General features: G+C 46.8%; 6 pseudogenes; all 6 read right to left on the minus strand.

Annotated features, from left to right (window-relative positions):
- Nucleotides 1-11,602: 11,602 nt before the first annotated feature.
- LOC137554159 (5S ribosomal RNA) lies at nt 11,603-11,721 on the minus strand (annotated as a pseudogene).
- Nucleotides 11,722-11,803: 82 nt separating this feature from the next.
- On the minus strand, nt 11,804-11,922 carry LOC137553668 (5S ribosomal RNA; annotated as a pseudogene).
- An 81-nt stretch (nt 11,923-12,003) lies between these two features.
- On the minus strand, nt 12,004-12,122 carry LOC137549411 (5S ribosomal RNA; annotated as a pseudogene).
- Nucleotides 12,123-12,203: 81 nt separating this feature from the next.
- On the minus strand, nt 12,204-12,322 carry LOC137550036 (5S ribosomal RNA; annotated as a pseudogene).
- An 81-nt stretch (nt 12,323-12,403) lies between these two features.
- On the minus strand, nt 12,404-12,522 carry LOC137553572 (5S ribosomal RNA; annotated as a pseudogene).
- Nucleotides 12,523-12,603: 81 nt separating this feature from the next.
- LOC137554536 (5S ribosomal RNA) lies at nt 12,604-12,722 on the minus strand (annotated as a pseudogene).
- Nucleotides 12,723-14,303: the final 1,581 nt, after the last annotated feature.

The raw sequence follows: 14,303 nt of genomic DNA on the forward strand, positions 1-14,303 counted from the left end.
AAGTTAAACCTGTTTTTTTTTTTTTTTTCACTTAATAAGGTTCCCTTTAACTCACCTCCTCAGGTTAGCAACCAGCTGCACACAAGCATATGACTGTAGGCGGAGCTTACGGCCATTGGAGACGAGGCTTATCGTGGACTAGTGGGGGGGGGGGCTGTGGTTCGATTTAGAGGCGGAGCTTTGCAGGGCCCCGGAGTCGCTTTGTAAGGGGACATTGGGCTCTATTCTCAAAGACTTCCCGCATGCGGTAAAGTACATGCGGGAAGTTTGCGACCAAAATATCGTCAAGTTGAAATTCTCAAAATGTTCCGCATGTTTTTTCTGCATGCGGAAAAAGTGCGGTAAAAGTGCGGGATTCATGCAAAAAAAATTCTGCAAAAGTCGGTATTTTCCGCAATAAAAAAATCAATTCTCAAAAATGTGCAAATTTTGGACAGAGGCGCCAGGCAGGTTAAAATGATCTAAAAACAACTAAAAAGGAGGAGTACAGGTGGACTTACCTCCTGAAAAGATGGATAATTGAGATTGTTCAAATCGCAAATAACAATTTATTTTGGCACTCCGCAACGCGTTTCGCAGGTATAACCCGCTTCATCAGGCAAGGAGTGCAAGCTCAAAAAGGTCCAATAGTGGCAATGCGCCTCTGACAGGTGGCAGCAGCGCCGTACAATGTAAACAAAGCGGATTATTTCCGCTTGTGTTGTGGCCCGCAGGCTATTCGCGGAGCCCCCCCGCCGTGAATTGACAGGAAGCAGCCGCTCGCACGAGCGGCTGCTTCCTGATTAATCAGCCTGCAGCTGGCGACGCAATACTGTGTCGCTGGTCCTGCAGCTGCCACTTCGCCGACGCACGGTATAAGCGTGCGGTCGGCAAGTGGTTAAGCTGCATCCAAATTGCATCCAATTTTGCATTTAGGGCAAGTTCACACCAGAGCCCACTTCTGGCGTTTTAACGCAAAGTCTATACTTTTGCGTTAACCAAGGTAAAAGGAAAGTCCATAGACTTTCCTTTTACCTTTCACACCCGACGCTGCGTTTCGATACGTTGCGGTACGACGCATCCCGACGCATTTTATCGTTGGGAATCGCCGTTTCCCCTTCGGGGTAATTAACTACTACCGCCGCTACTCAGCGTCGCACCGGAGTTTCCCGACGACACGCCGCAACGCGTGCAGGAGCCGTTCTCCTGCTCGCTTTTGGTGTGTAACGGGCCTTAGGGCAAGTTCACATCAAATTGCTAATTGTAATCGTAAACGCCTAGCAATTGTTGCGGCGATTTGCAGTAGCAATTCCCAGCATGTGCCTAGCGATCTTCTATTATTTGCTCTGTTGATTTTACAGTTTTCCTATTTTTTACATTGAGGCGTAATTGTCTCCAAAATGCTGCAGGACTTGCGCTAGGGAAAAAGTCACATCACTGTAATGATGCCCATACATGGTACAATAAAAACGTTACATTTTCCGTTTTTATTCAACTAAAACGATCTAATGAAAGTCAAAAAGAATCTTTTTTTTTTTTGGATTAAGAAAAACGAACGACTATCCCGTTTGTTTTCTTCCAATAAAAATCTGATACCACATGTTGGAAAAATCTTTATATTCGATCTAACAGAATAATTGAAAGAAATGAATCGAAAAAAAATAAAATATTGTACGATGTATTGGCACCTTAATGCAAACTAGCCCATAGAAAGACATTACCCAAGCGCTTTTCGAAACTCTACTGCTTTTGAAAGCGCTTCTGAGCGCTTTTTAAAACACCAGCGCTTTCAAAAGCGATTGGCTGATGTTTCTTAATGGGATGGATCCATAGATCACAGAGCGATGTAATTTTCTCCCAAATGCAGGTCCTGCTGCATTTGGGCCTTTTTCCACTACACAGCTGATTCGCAAAATCGCTAGTGATTTTTAAATCGATAGGGTTGTTGCTTTATCATAGAAATCATGAGAGGTATTTTGGGTACTTATCCATTAGCCGGGCGCATCCGGTAGGTGGCTCTAATTACTATTCCCCCTCCAGGCCGACATGGATAGTAGGGAAAGATGTAACTCTGGTGGTGTTTTGTCGCCACCTAGAGGATGCGCCCGGCTAACGGATAAGTACCGTATTTTCCACTATAGTGATTTGATTTGGGAATCACAAATCACAATCGCTTTCTGGAGCGATTTTTAGAGTGATAATGCAATGCAAATGAAAAATTGCAATCGCATAACAGAATGAATGAAAAATCACAATCGCCGGCATTTGTGATTGCGATTGCTAGTGGAAAAGGGCCCTTTCCACTAGCAATCGCTAACTTTCGTGCTAAACGCTAGTGATTGCGTTTCAGCAAAGTCCAAAATTCCCCTGCAATTTCCTGGCGATTGCGATCACGCTTTTGCTATGCAATGCAATGCATAGCAAAATCGAGGCGCGATCGCGCTTCAGTAAAAAAACGAATTGCGGTAGTGGTAATTACCTACCGCGATCCCTATGTTAAAAAACAAACTGTAGCGATTTAAAAATCACTAGCAGTTTGCGATTTAGCATTGCAATCGCCGCTTGTGGAAAAGGGCCCTTTTATTTCTGAGGCGATTCAGCCTCAATGTTAACTATAGGAAAGTGGAAAAAGCACTAGAATAGAGCGATGTTCCAAGCGTTTTTGTGACACAACCAGTACACTAGCAGTTGTACTGTAACCCCCCTAAAAAAAGCTACACAAAAACGCTCCAAAAATCACCAGTTATAAATAGAAAATCGCTAGGCACATGCCTAGAATCGCCTTGAAAAATCTCTCCCAAAAGCACTGAGCGTTTGCGAGTATGCTAGCGCTTTTAGGTGTTCACCAACTCTAACTCAGAAAATCAGCATCTCCTTGATCCAGGATCTTTATATAAATTATTTTTAAGGAGGGTCTTTGAAAGTTATAAAGGCCATGCTGAGAATCCCCCATGAAGAGATAGACTAGACCAAAACCTATTGGTTCCGTCAGATTGTTACTACCTACTGTAAGTGACACCAAGATGGGAGAAAAGTCATTTAACCTCCTTGCCGGTTTTCCCGACCTGAGCTCGGGGTAGAAAAAAGCAGCTGCTATCGGTGATCCCGAGCTCAGGTCGGGGTAGGCATTGCAGAGCTGTACCTGCAGTTGTGGAGTCCCGCGCGCGATCTCGCTGCGCAGCGGGACTCCAGCCTCTCTCCCCGGCAGTGTGGGGTCTTTCCCTGGCCGCCGGGATCCCCCATGTCCCCGCTATTCTTCCGGGGACCCGGCAGCCAGTTGGAGCAGCGCAGCCGTGGTGGTGGCAGCAGAGCGGTGGTGGCAGCGTGACGTCATAGGGGGCGGGGCTAACATTGAAAACGAACTTCTCTATATTAGAGAAATATAGAGAAGTTCGTTTATATGTATATTAGCGCCATCTTGTGGGCAAAGAGAAAACTGCAGCCCAGGAGCCCAGGAAGGTAATTTTTTTTAAATTTTGCTGCAGATCTCCCTGCCAGAATGATTTTTTTCAGGTTTTAGGGTCTGAAAGAGTGAAAAAAAAATTGCACCGCTTTCAGACCCTAAAATCTGGAAAGAATCAGACCGCCAAGGAGGTTAAGGCTCATTTTAATCGGGGTGAAACACTGCTTATTTGTATGTGTTTACATGTATTTTACATTTTTTAATTTTCCGCGATAGTGGTTCTTTAAGAACCACAAAGAAATTATTTTTAAAATCCTTAAAGGGACACTTAAGTCAAACAAAAAAAATGAGTTTTACTCACCTGGGGCTTCCAATAGCTCCCCTGCAGCTGTCCGGTGCCCTCGCCGTCTCCCTCCGATCCTCCTGGCCCCGCCAGCAGCCACTTCCTGTTTCAGTGACAGGAGCTGACAGGCTGGGGACGCGAGTGATTCTTCGCGTTCCTGCAGGGCCGGGCCGAGGCATAGGCTGGAGAGGCTCCAGCCTCAGGGCGCAGTGTAGGAGGGGGCGCAGAATTCATTCAGCTGTCATTCCTAATTGTGTATGAAGCAGAAAGAAATAAGAAAAGGGGATACATGGCAGTGACTGCAAGCCAGATAACTAGATATTAAGGTGTTGGGGAGGTTGTGGGCCCTGTGGCGCCTCTTAGTCAATAGCAATCAGTGTGTGATGGCTGGGGAGGCAGGGATGGAGGGGCGCACTTTGGTGTCTCAGCCTTGGGTGCTGAAGGACCTTGTCCCGGCTCTGCGTTCCTGGCCCCAATAGCGCCATCAATGCTACTATAGCATATATCATATACCATATAGCAGCATAGAGGGTGCTAATGTGTCTGGGAACGTGAAGAATCACTCGCATCCCCAGCCTGTCAGCTCCTGTCACCGAAACAGGAAGTAGCTGCCGGCGGGGCCAGGGGGATCGGAGGGAGACGGCGAGGGCACCGGACAGCTGCAGGGGGCTATTGGAAGCCCTGGGTGAGTAAAACTCATTTTTTTTGTTTGACTTAAGTGTCCCTTTAAGTGAAAGTAAAAACTGCTTCCTGGAGGTCTTCTTTAGTTTTGTGGATTGAGTGATGTACCTCGGGACAGGAAGAAGTAAAAAACACATTAAAATTGATGACTTGGGCCACAGAACTGATCATGCATTTTTTTTTAAGTGAGGCCTGGAACCCACTGCAAAACGCTATCGCTAATCGCAAGCGCCAGCATTTTGTAGGAGCAGTTTGTCAGCGGTTTCATGAGCGTTTTAGGAAGTGATTTTACAAAGTGCATCAATTTGCCTGCGATTGTGTAGCGAATAGAGATTAGCGTTTTAAAGCCTGATTGGTCCTTTTAATTAATTTTAATTTTGTTGCAGTGTGTGGTAACGTTAAAACGCTAGCAAAATCGCTCCATGCAGGTTTTGATGAGCGGTTACGCCAGGGTTTATATACTTTACACTGAAGCGCTAACGCTTCCAAAATGCTCCATGTACTGCGTTTGTGATTTGAGGAATCGCAAGCGCTCCAGTGGAAGTTACCCCATCCATTTACATTAGCTGAGCATTTTGGCTAAACGCTAGCGTTCTGTAACGCTCCAAAAATGCTCTCAAAATCGCACTTGTGGGTTCCAGCCCTGAGAGTCTTTTGGTTAATCCAGTTGGCAAAAATGAAACATTTGGCCAACAGGATTGTAAGCCCGCCCACCAGCGACAAGGTAGACTCTCTTCGGGCGGGGCCTACACTACACTATGCTGGCCTACTCTAATTGGTGCTAGTCACCCTGAAAGCTATTCTAGTGTTGGAGTGCATGTGTGATATGTAACACCTAATCTAATCCTACATCTCCTGCTCCTAAGTGGTGCTGCTCACCAATATGCCCTGTTCAAGTGTTTGGTGTGTGTGTGTGTGGGGAGGTCTAATCTTATCCTAATCTCATCTCTATGGTTAGCACTATGCTACAGTCCATGGGATGAGGTGTTGGTCTGGGTATGTCATTCTAAAGTGAGTGTGTGTCTGTCACAGTGTGTATGTCTGGGACTGGGTATCAGTCAGTATGAGTCAGTTAAGGTAAGTTAGTCTGGGGTAAAAGCTGTCAGTGTATGTCAGTCAGTGTATGTGTGATTTATAGGGTGGTCATATATTACTTTGGTTTCCTCTTATTTGACTGGGGTACTGCTCATCCGTCCTCCGTAAAGCGGTAGCCCCTTCATTCCCCACTTTACAGTTGTACGAATGCACAGACCTGATGAGCAGCGAAGAGGACCGTATGACCACCTAAGACTATGCGACAAGGACAACCTAAAACTCTGTAAGTGCCCTAGGGGCCCCTGGAGTTCAGCGGCAGTCTAGCTCATGTAAATCCTCAGTGTAAGTTGAGGAAGAATAGACTACTCACACTAACGACAACAACTTCCACACAAGCTGTTTATATCAGAAATATATAAACAAAAGGAGTGGTCATAAATTACTTTGGTTTCCTCCTGCTCCCTGGGTGTCCACACAGAGAAGAACAAGCTAGTCTTGACTCCCCTTGCTTTCACTCAGTTTGACCGGGGTACTGCTCATCTGTCCTCCGTAAAGCGGTATCCCCCTCATTCCCCACTTTACAGTTGTACGAATGCACAGACTGGACAAGCAGCGAAGAGGACCACATGACCCCCTAAGAGTGGAAAACGAAGACAACATGAACTCTTCTACTTGCCTTAGAGGCCCCAGAGTTCAGCAACAGGTTTTCTTTGCTCATTCTCTCTAACAGGCTGGTTCATTTTAATGATCCCCATTGTAAGATGAGGAAGAATGGGCTGCCTACACTAAGCAAATAATAGTAGTTCCAGCCAAACAAATAAACGGTATCAGAAATGCGTTAATAGAAGGAGAGATGGAGCATAAATGTCAGTCGGAAGCTAGCTATAATTTTTTATCCAACCAACAAAAACCAATCTACTATAATTAACTAACCTAACCATGCAACCAACAAATATAACCTACTATATTAAGCTAAGGTAGCCATCCTAAGAAAAAAAATATACCATGTCACAAGGGCCCTCGTGGCTGACCGCACTTAGCCTTCTAAACGGTGCCAGCGCACAGATCGTGCGAACTCTGGTCGCAGTCAATGCGCAGGAACCGTTAAGAATTAGCCGCAGACAACTCAGAAGGGAGCCTGTGAGACACGGGTAATTACAACGTCACCTACTGGTTCAGAGTAAACTGCCACCACCGCGGTTACTATGGGACCGTGGGGCCCACTAACTGACTGACTAATCCTGCGAATAAAACGGTTAAACACACGATATTCTGTCTAGCCAACAACAAACAAACAGTAGCGTATCTTCAGAGACCCGGGATCAGTTCTGTGTGTGCTGATAAGCAGGGTAGCGAAACAGTGAATGACTTGGGGAAAGTCGTTTATTCACGCAATATAAATAATTAATATATACAGACAATTATGAAAATCAACAACTATTAAAACAGTAATAGCCAGTATGAAAAATAAAAGAAGGGAGAAAAATACTTAGTTCCTGGAAAGATGTCCTTATTGTGGGAAGAATCATAAAGTTCTTGGTTTCAAAGTCCAGAGTTCAGAGTTCAGACCAGGTGGATGCCAGCATATCCTCAAGCTGGCATCTGATGAGTGCAAGATGGTTCAGTGTGGAGGACACTGAGTTTGGATCCTCAGCCATTCTTATGCCCCTGCTTCAGTAGGAGGGAGTGAGGGCGGGGAGCCATACACCCCCTTCAAAGATGAGATGAGCCCTCCCCTTATCCTGGGGCTAGAAATCATATCTACCCATATATGGGCTCTAACTCACAGAACCGTACAGGTCAGGGCAGATTTATTAACATTTTCAGGTCTGTCTCGATTTACCCAGCGCCCTGATACCAGACATGAGGGGTGGGACCCCTGTGGTATCATCAGGGCACTTTGAAACTGCCTAGCTGGCAGTCCTTACCTCCGAAGGTTCTGAAACTTCCTCAGAACCAGCACCGGGGCTCATGCTACACTTCCCCCATGTTTGGTGAAGCGGCCATCTCAGGAACCCCAGAAATATTACAGATCTGGGAAGTTATGGATTATGCCATGAGACTGAGGTTGTGTTCTAGCTGCTAACAGCTGACTTTCCTTTGATCTTTAGCAGAGAACAGAGTGTCAAGACCTCCCGTGGATTCGTAGCCTTCTTGGCTGCACCTAGGCATCCTTTGGTTAATTAACATCTCCATGAGATCAGCTAAGTGTCACCTGGTTCCCAGAGCCAAAAGGGAAATTGGGCCTTCCACAGGGAATATGTCCAAGCTAATTAACACCTTCCCCCCAGGCTGTCATTTCAGCTAAGACAGATTTCCCAGCTGTTCCTAAGCAGAGGGATACTGCACATCAGATCTTGGTTTTATTGATCTGAGGCGCAATCGATGCAGGAATCGAGTGCGATCGTTCTTTTCTTCACGGGCGGTTCCAGGACGCGCCTGCGTCCCCGCAATCGTCCGTGACATACCATGATTAACTAACTGCACTTTTTGTTACCATAGCCGCCTTGCAAGACACCTTGCACACCTAACACAGTCCAGGAGCCCCCAGAGGTCTAACATCATCTGCTTCAAGAGACTCCAGAGCATCCTATTTATGCTTTTCTGGCTATTGTGATGTCATCAGGGCCCATTTTGATGTCATCAGGGACACAACCAATCATCTTGCCACACTGGCTACTGTGACACTCTGGCATGTGGCTGATGCATGGCTGTACATTTGATGAGAAAGTCATGGTAAATAAACAACAGGGTGTAATGGGGAGAAGTAACAGAAATTAAAACATGACAGAAGCATAATTAGGTAATTAGAATGATGATGTGGCAATATTTTAGTGGACAGTTTTTGGGGTTTCTCCATATTCAGCACATCTTCACAGATGATGCTAGGGGGTGGAGCAATATGCTGAATGTAATGTAGGAAATGTGTTGGAAGGAATGGATCAGCAAACAGACAGGCAAGGTGCACTGTTTAAAAGGAATTGTATGAGCCAATCAATTTCTAATTCCAAAAAGGTGTGAGTTTCTAAGCAGTTTGTACTCAGAAGAGTATTGTCGCCATGGCTGCAAAGAAGTGCAAATTGAGTTCCGGATCACTTTAACCACTCTGCGACCGCCTAACGCAGGATTGCAAGTGGCAGAGTGGCTTACTCATTCCTTGCTCATGCCAGGTGGCATGATCTCCCCAGAAACGAGATTTTCAGGGAATGAGCGCTCGCTCGAGCACGCGTTCCCTGCTGTAAACAAAGCGGAGTTTTGTCATCAGCCTGCCAGTCACAATCGGAGCTGATAAGCTGACTTAAAGACATAAACAGCTAATAAATATGTGTACAGTGCTCCAATCTAGCGCATCAATGTACAGAGGACAGCCCTGTCACTTAACTGTCCCTCCTAATGGCTGTAAAGATTGCAGCAGCAATCAGAGACCACCCAAAGAAAGCTCTATAAGTGGGAAGAAAAGCAGGTAACATTCATTTGGGTGCTAAGTTGCATGACTGAGCAATAAACCATTAAAGTTGTAAAGTGTGGAAATGTAAACAATGGCCTGGTCAATAGGGGGGGTATAAACGTGTTCCTCAGGTGCTTAAAGGACCATTATCGTGAACATTGTAAAATGTAAAATACATGTAAACACATACAAATAAGAAGTACATTTCTTCCAGAGTAAAATGAGCCCTTAATTACATTTCTCCTATGTTTCTGTCACTTACAGTGGGTAGAAGAAATCTGGCAGAACCAACAGGTTTTGGACTAGCCCATCTCCTAGTGGGGCGTTCTTAGGGTTTTCTTTATTTTTAAAAGCACTTAGTGAATGGCAGTTGCTCCGTCTAACTGCTACAAAAGTGTGCAGCGAGCAGGGAGGCTGCCAGGATCTTTATATAAATTATTTTTAAAGAGGGTCTTTGAAAGTTATAAAGGCCATGCTGAGAATCCCCCATGAAGAGATGGACTAGACCAAAACCTATTGGTTCCGTCAGATTGTTACTACCTACTGTAAAGCAGCCCATACACTCAGCCGATTTTCTGGCCGACCGATCGATCACGATCGATCGATCGATTGATCGATTGCAAATCGGTTGGCCAATCGACCGATCGATGGCCGATTTCGATCGATTTCGATGGATTTCCATCGAACTTGCAGGGTGGAAAATTTAGGTCGATCTGAAGAGATTGCTTATCAGTTTGCATTGGCCTTAATGGAAATCTGATGGCAAAAAAATGCCATCAGATCGAATTTCAATAGATTTCAAACTGAAATCTGTTGGAATTCTATACTGGTAAAAAATTTTCTAAAAACGCATCAGATAGACCATCAGATGCATTTCTTATCTATCTGCTGCCAATCTGACGAGTGTATGGGCACCTTTAGTGACACCAAGATGGGAGAAAAGTAATTTAAGGCTAATTTTAATCGGGGTGAAACACTGCTTATTTGTATGTGTTTACATGTATTTTACATTTTTTAATTTTCCGCGATAGTGGTTATTTAAGAACCACAAAGAAATCATTTTTAAAATCCTTAAGTGAAAGTAAAAACTGCTTCCTGGAGGTCTTCTTTAGTTTTGTGGACTGAGTGATGTACCTCGGGACAGGAAGAAATAAAAAACACATTCAAATTGATGACTTGGGCCACAGAACTGATCATGCATTTTTTTTTTAAGTGAGGCCTGGAACCCACTGCAAAACGCTATCGCTAATCGCAAGCGCCAGCATTTTGTAGGAGCAGTTTGTCAGCGGTTTCATGAGCGTTTTAGGAAGTGATTTTACAAAGTGCATCAATTTGCCTGCGATTGTGTAGCGAATAGAGATTAGCGTTTTAAAGCCTGATTGTTCCTTTTAATTAATTTTAATTTTGTTACAGTGTGTGGTAACGTTAAAACGCTAGCAAAATCGCTCCATGCAGTTTTTGATGAGCGGTTACGCCAGGGTTTATATACTTTACACTGAAGCTCTAATGCTCCCAAAATGCTCCATGTCCTGCGTTTGCGATCTGAGGAATCGCAAGTGCTCCAGTGGAAGTTACCCCATCCATTTACATTAGCTGAGCATTTTGACTAAACGCTAGCGTTCTGTAACGCTCCAAAAATGCTCTCAAAATCGCACTTGTGGGTTCCAGCCCTGAGAGTCTTTTGGTTAATCCAGTTGGCAAAAATGAAACATTTGGCCAACAGGATTGTAAGCCCGCCCACCAGCGACAAGGTAGACTCTCTTCGGGCGGGGCCTACACTACACTATGCTGGCCTACTCTAATTGGTGCTAGTCACCCTGAAAGCTATTCTAGTGTTGGAGTGCATGTGTGATATGTAACACCTAATCTAATCCTACATCTCCTGCTCCTAAGTGGTGCTGCTCACCAATATGCCCTGTTCAAGTGTTTGGTGTGTGTGTGTGTGGGGAGGTCTAATCTTATCCTAATCTCATCTCTGTGGTTAGCACTATGCTACAGTCCATGGGATGAGGTGTTGGTCTGGGTATGTCATTCTAAAGTGAGTGTGTGTCTGTCACAGTGTGTATGTCTGGGACTGGGTATCAGTCAGTATGAGTCAGTTAAGGTAAGTTAGTCTGGGGTAAAAGCTGTCAGTGTATGTGTGATTTATAGGGTGGTCATATATTACTTTGGTTTCCTCTTAGGAAATCTCTGCGCATGTGTGTGACGTCACTCATGACGTCACACACATGCGCAGAGAATGCCCGGCAACGGGAGCGCGATCTAGGACGCGCTCCGCCGGGCCAGCGCAGACGTACTTCTTCGGGTCATTGCGACCCGGAAGTAGTAAGAGCCACAGCGAAATGACAGGTTGGGCAGCCGAACAGTTCGGCTGCAGTTCGGCTAACACAGCCGAACTGTTCGCCCAACTCTAGTCAACCCCACCCAGCATGCGTACACACAATATGCCACTAATAGGCAACCTGTGTCACCCCCACCCAGCATGTGCACACAATATGCCACTAATCGGGCAAACTGTGTCACCCCCACAGGTTCACAGCCGGTCTCCCACACAGCTACTAACCAGGCCTGAAGTCTCTTAGCTTCCACAATCTGATGAGAGTGGGCGCTTTTGGCTTAGTTTGGCCGCAGGCACAATCCAAGGCGCCGTTCCTGCGCCTTGAAGGTGAGGCTTCCCACGTGCTCATAGCCATTGGACCGCAAACCCAAAAAAAGCCTGCAGCACCTGGGATTCACAGCCACTCTCCCACGCAGCTACTAACCAGGCCTGCAGCCGCTTAGCATCCGCGATCTGACGAGAGCGGGCGCTTTTGGCTTAGTGTGGCCACAGGCACAGTCCAAGGCGCCATTCCTGCGCCTTGAAGGTGAGGCTTCCCACGTGCTCATAGCCATTGGACCGCAAACCCCCCAAAAAAACCTGCAGCACCTGGGGTTCACAGCCACTCTCCCACGCAGCTACTTATCAGGACTGAAGCCGCTTAGCTTCCGCGATCTGACGAGAGCGGGCGCTTTCGGCTTAGTGTGGCCGCAGGCGAAATCCAAGGCGCTGTTCCTGCGCCTTGAAGGTGAGGCTTCCCACGTGCTCATAGCCATTGGACCGCAAACCCAAAAAAAAGCCTGCAGCACCTGGGGTTCACAGCTGGTCTCCCACGCAGCTACTAACCAGGCCTGAAACCACTTGGCTTCCGCGATCTGACGAAAGCGGGCGCTTTTGGCTTAGTGTGGCCGCAGGCAAAATCCAAGGCGCCGTTCCTGCGCCTTGAAGGTGAGGCTTCCCACGTGCTCATAGCCATTGGACCACAAACCCAAAAAAAAGCCTGCAGCACCTGGGGTTCACAGCCGGTCTCCCACGCAGCTACTAACCAGGCCTGATGCCACTTAGCTTCCGCGATCTGACGAGAGCGGGCACTTTTGGCTTAGTGTGGCCACAGGCACAGTCCAAGGTGCCATTCCTGCGCCTTGAAGGTGAGGCTTCCCACGTGCTCATAGCCATTGGACCGCAAACCCCCAAAAAAGCCTGTAGCACCTGGGGTTCACAGCCGGTCTCCCATGCAGCTATTAACCAGGCCTGAAGCCGCTTAGCTTCCACAATCTGACGAGAGCAGGCGCTTTCGGCTTAGTGTGGCCGCAGGCAAAATCCAAGGCGCCGTTCCTGTGCCTTGAAAGTGAGGCTTCCCACGTGCTCATAGCCATTGGACTGCAAACCCAAAGAAATGCCTGCAGCACCTGGGGTTCACAGCCGGTCTCCCACACAGCTACTAACCAGGCCTGAAGACGCTTAGCTTCCACGATCTAACGAGAGCGGGCGCTTTCGGCTTAGTGTAGCCGAATTCACAGCCGGTCTCCCACGCAGCTACTAACCAGGCCTGAAGCCGCTTAGCTTCCACAATCTCACGAGAGCAGGCGCTTTCGGCTTAGTGTGGCCGCAGGCAAACTCCAAGTCGCCGTTCCTGCGCCTTGAGGGTGAGGCTTCCCACGTGGTTATAGCCATTGGACCGCAAACCTCCAAAAAAGCCTGAAGCACCTGGGCCCCACCCAGCATGCGCACACAATATGCCACTAATAGCCAGCCTGTGTCACCCCCACCCAGAATGCGTACACACAATATGCCACGAATAGGCAGCCTTTGTCACGCCCACCCAGAATGCGCACACAATATGCCACTAATAGGCAACCTGTGTCACCCCCACCCAGAATGCGTACACACAATATGCCACTAATAGGCAGCCTGTGTCACCCCCACCCAGCATGCACACACAATATGCCACTAATAGGCAGCCTGTGTCACCCCCACCCAGCATGCACACACAATTTGCCACTAATAGGCAGCCTTTGTCACCCCCACCCAGCATGTGCACACAATATGTCACTAATAGGCAGCCTGTGTCACCCCCACCCAGCATGCGCACACACAATATGCCACTAATAGGCAACCTGTGTCAGCCCCACCGAGCTGCGCCCACACAATATGCCACTAATAGGCAGCCTGTGTCACCCCCACCCAGCATGCGCACACACAATATGCCACTAATAGGCAACCTGTGTCAGCCCCACCGAGCTGCGCCCACACAATATGCCACTAATAGGCAGCCTGTTTCACCCCCACCCAGCATGCGCACACACAATATACCACTAATAGGCAGCCTGTATCACCCCCACCCAGCATGCGTATTGCTTAAAAAGGAAATAAACATGGCAGCCTCCATATACCTCTCTCTCCAGTTGTCCTTTAAAGGGACCACTATTGCGAAAGTTGTAAATTTAAAATATATGTCAACACATACAAATAAGAAGTACGTTTCTCCCAAATAAAAAAATCCTTTTCAGGGAGCGTCTTTATAAAGGCCATGCTGAGAATCCCTATGAGGATATGGACTAATGGTCCAAATCCTGTCAGTTCTGTCAGATTTCTGCTACTAACTGTAAGTGACAGCAACATAGTAGAAAAGTAATTTATAGCTCATTTTACTCTGGGAGAAACGTGCTTTTTATTTATGTATTTACATGCATTTTAAATTTTCAAATTGTTTTGTGATAATGGTCCTTTAAGAAGAATCAGAGGATAGCTATCATGTTCCATCTCCCTGTTGGGCCTGTGTGTGAAGAGGAATGTGCAGTGTGTGTGGATCCACAGACCGAAGATGAGTGAAATTTATATTTTTCTGAGCTACATAATAATTGTGGGACTGACAGTGGAAGGTGACTGCAAGGGGTAATGAGCAGCAGCTGCTGACAGTTTGCGGCCATATTGTGTGTGTGCCGGGTTTGGTTGGGCCTTACTATCGAATGACTCGCTTCACCCTCAAGGGATTATGGGACTGGTCAGTGGACAGCATAGGAACAGTGCTAGAAGGTTTATTTACACAGGATGTTGCTGATATTGTATTGTGGAGTGCCAACCTAAAAAGGAAAGC

Source organism: Hyperolius riggenbachi, chromosome 2, assembly GCF_040937935.1.
Source record: "Hyperolius riggenbachi isolate aHypRig1 chromosome 2, aHypRig1.pri, whole genome shotgun sequence".
NCBI lineage: Eukaryota > Metazoa > Chordata > Amphibia > Anura > Hyperoliidae > Hyperolius > Hyperolius riggenbachi.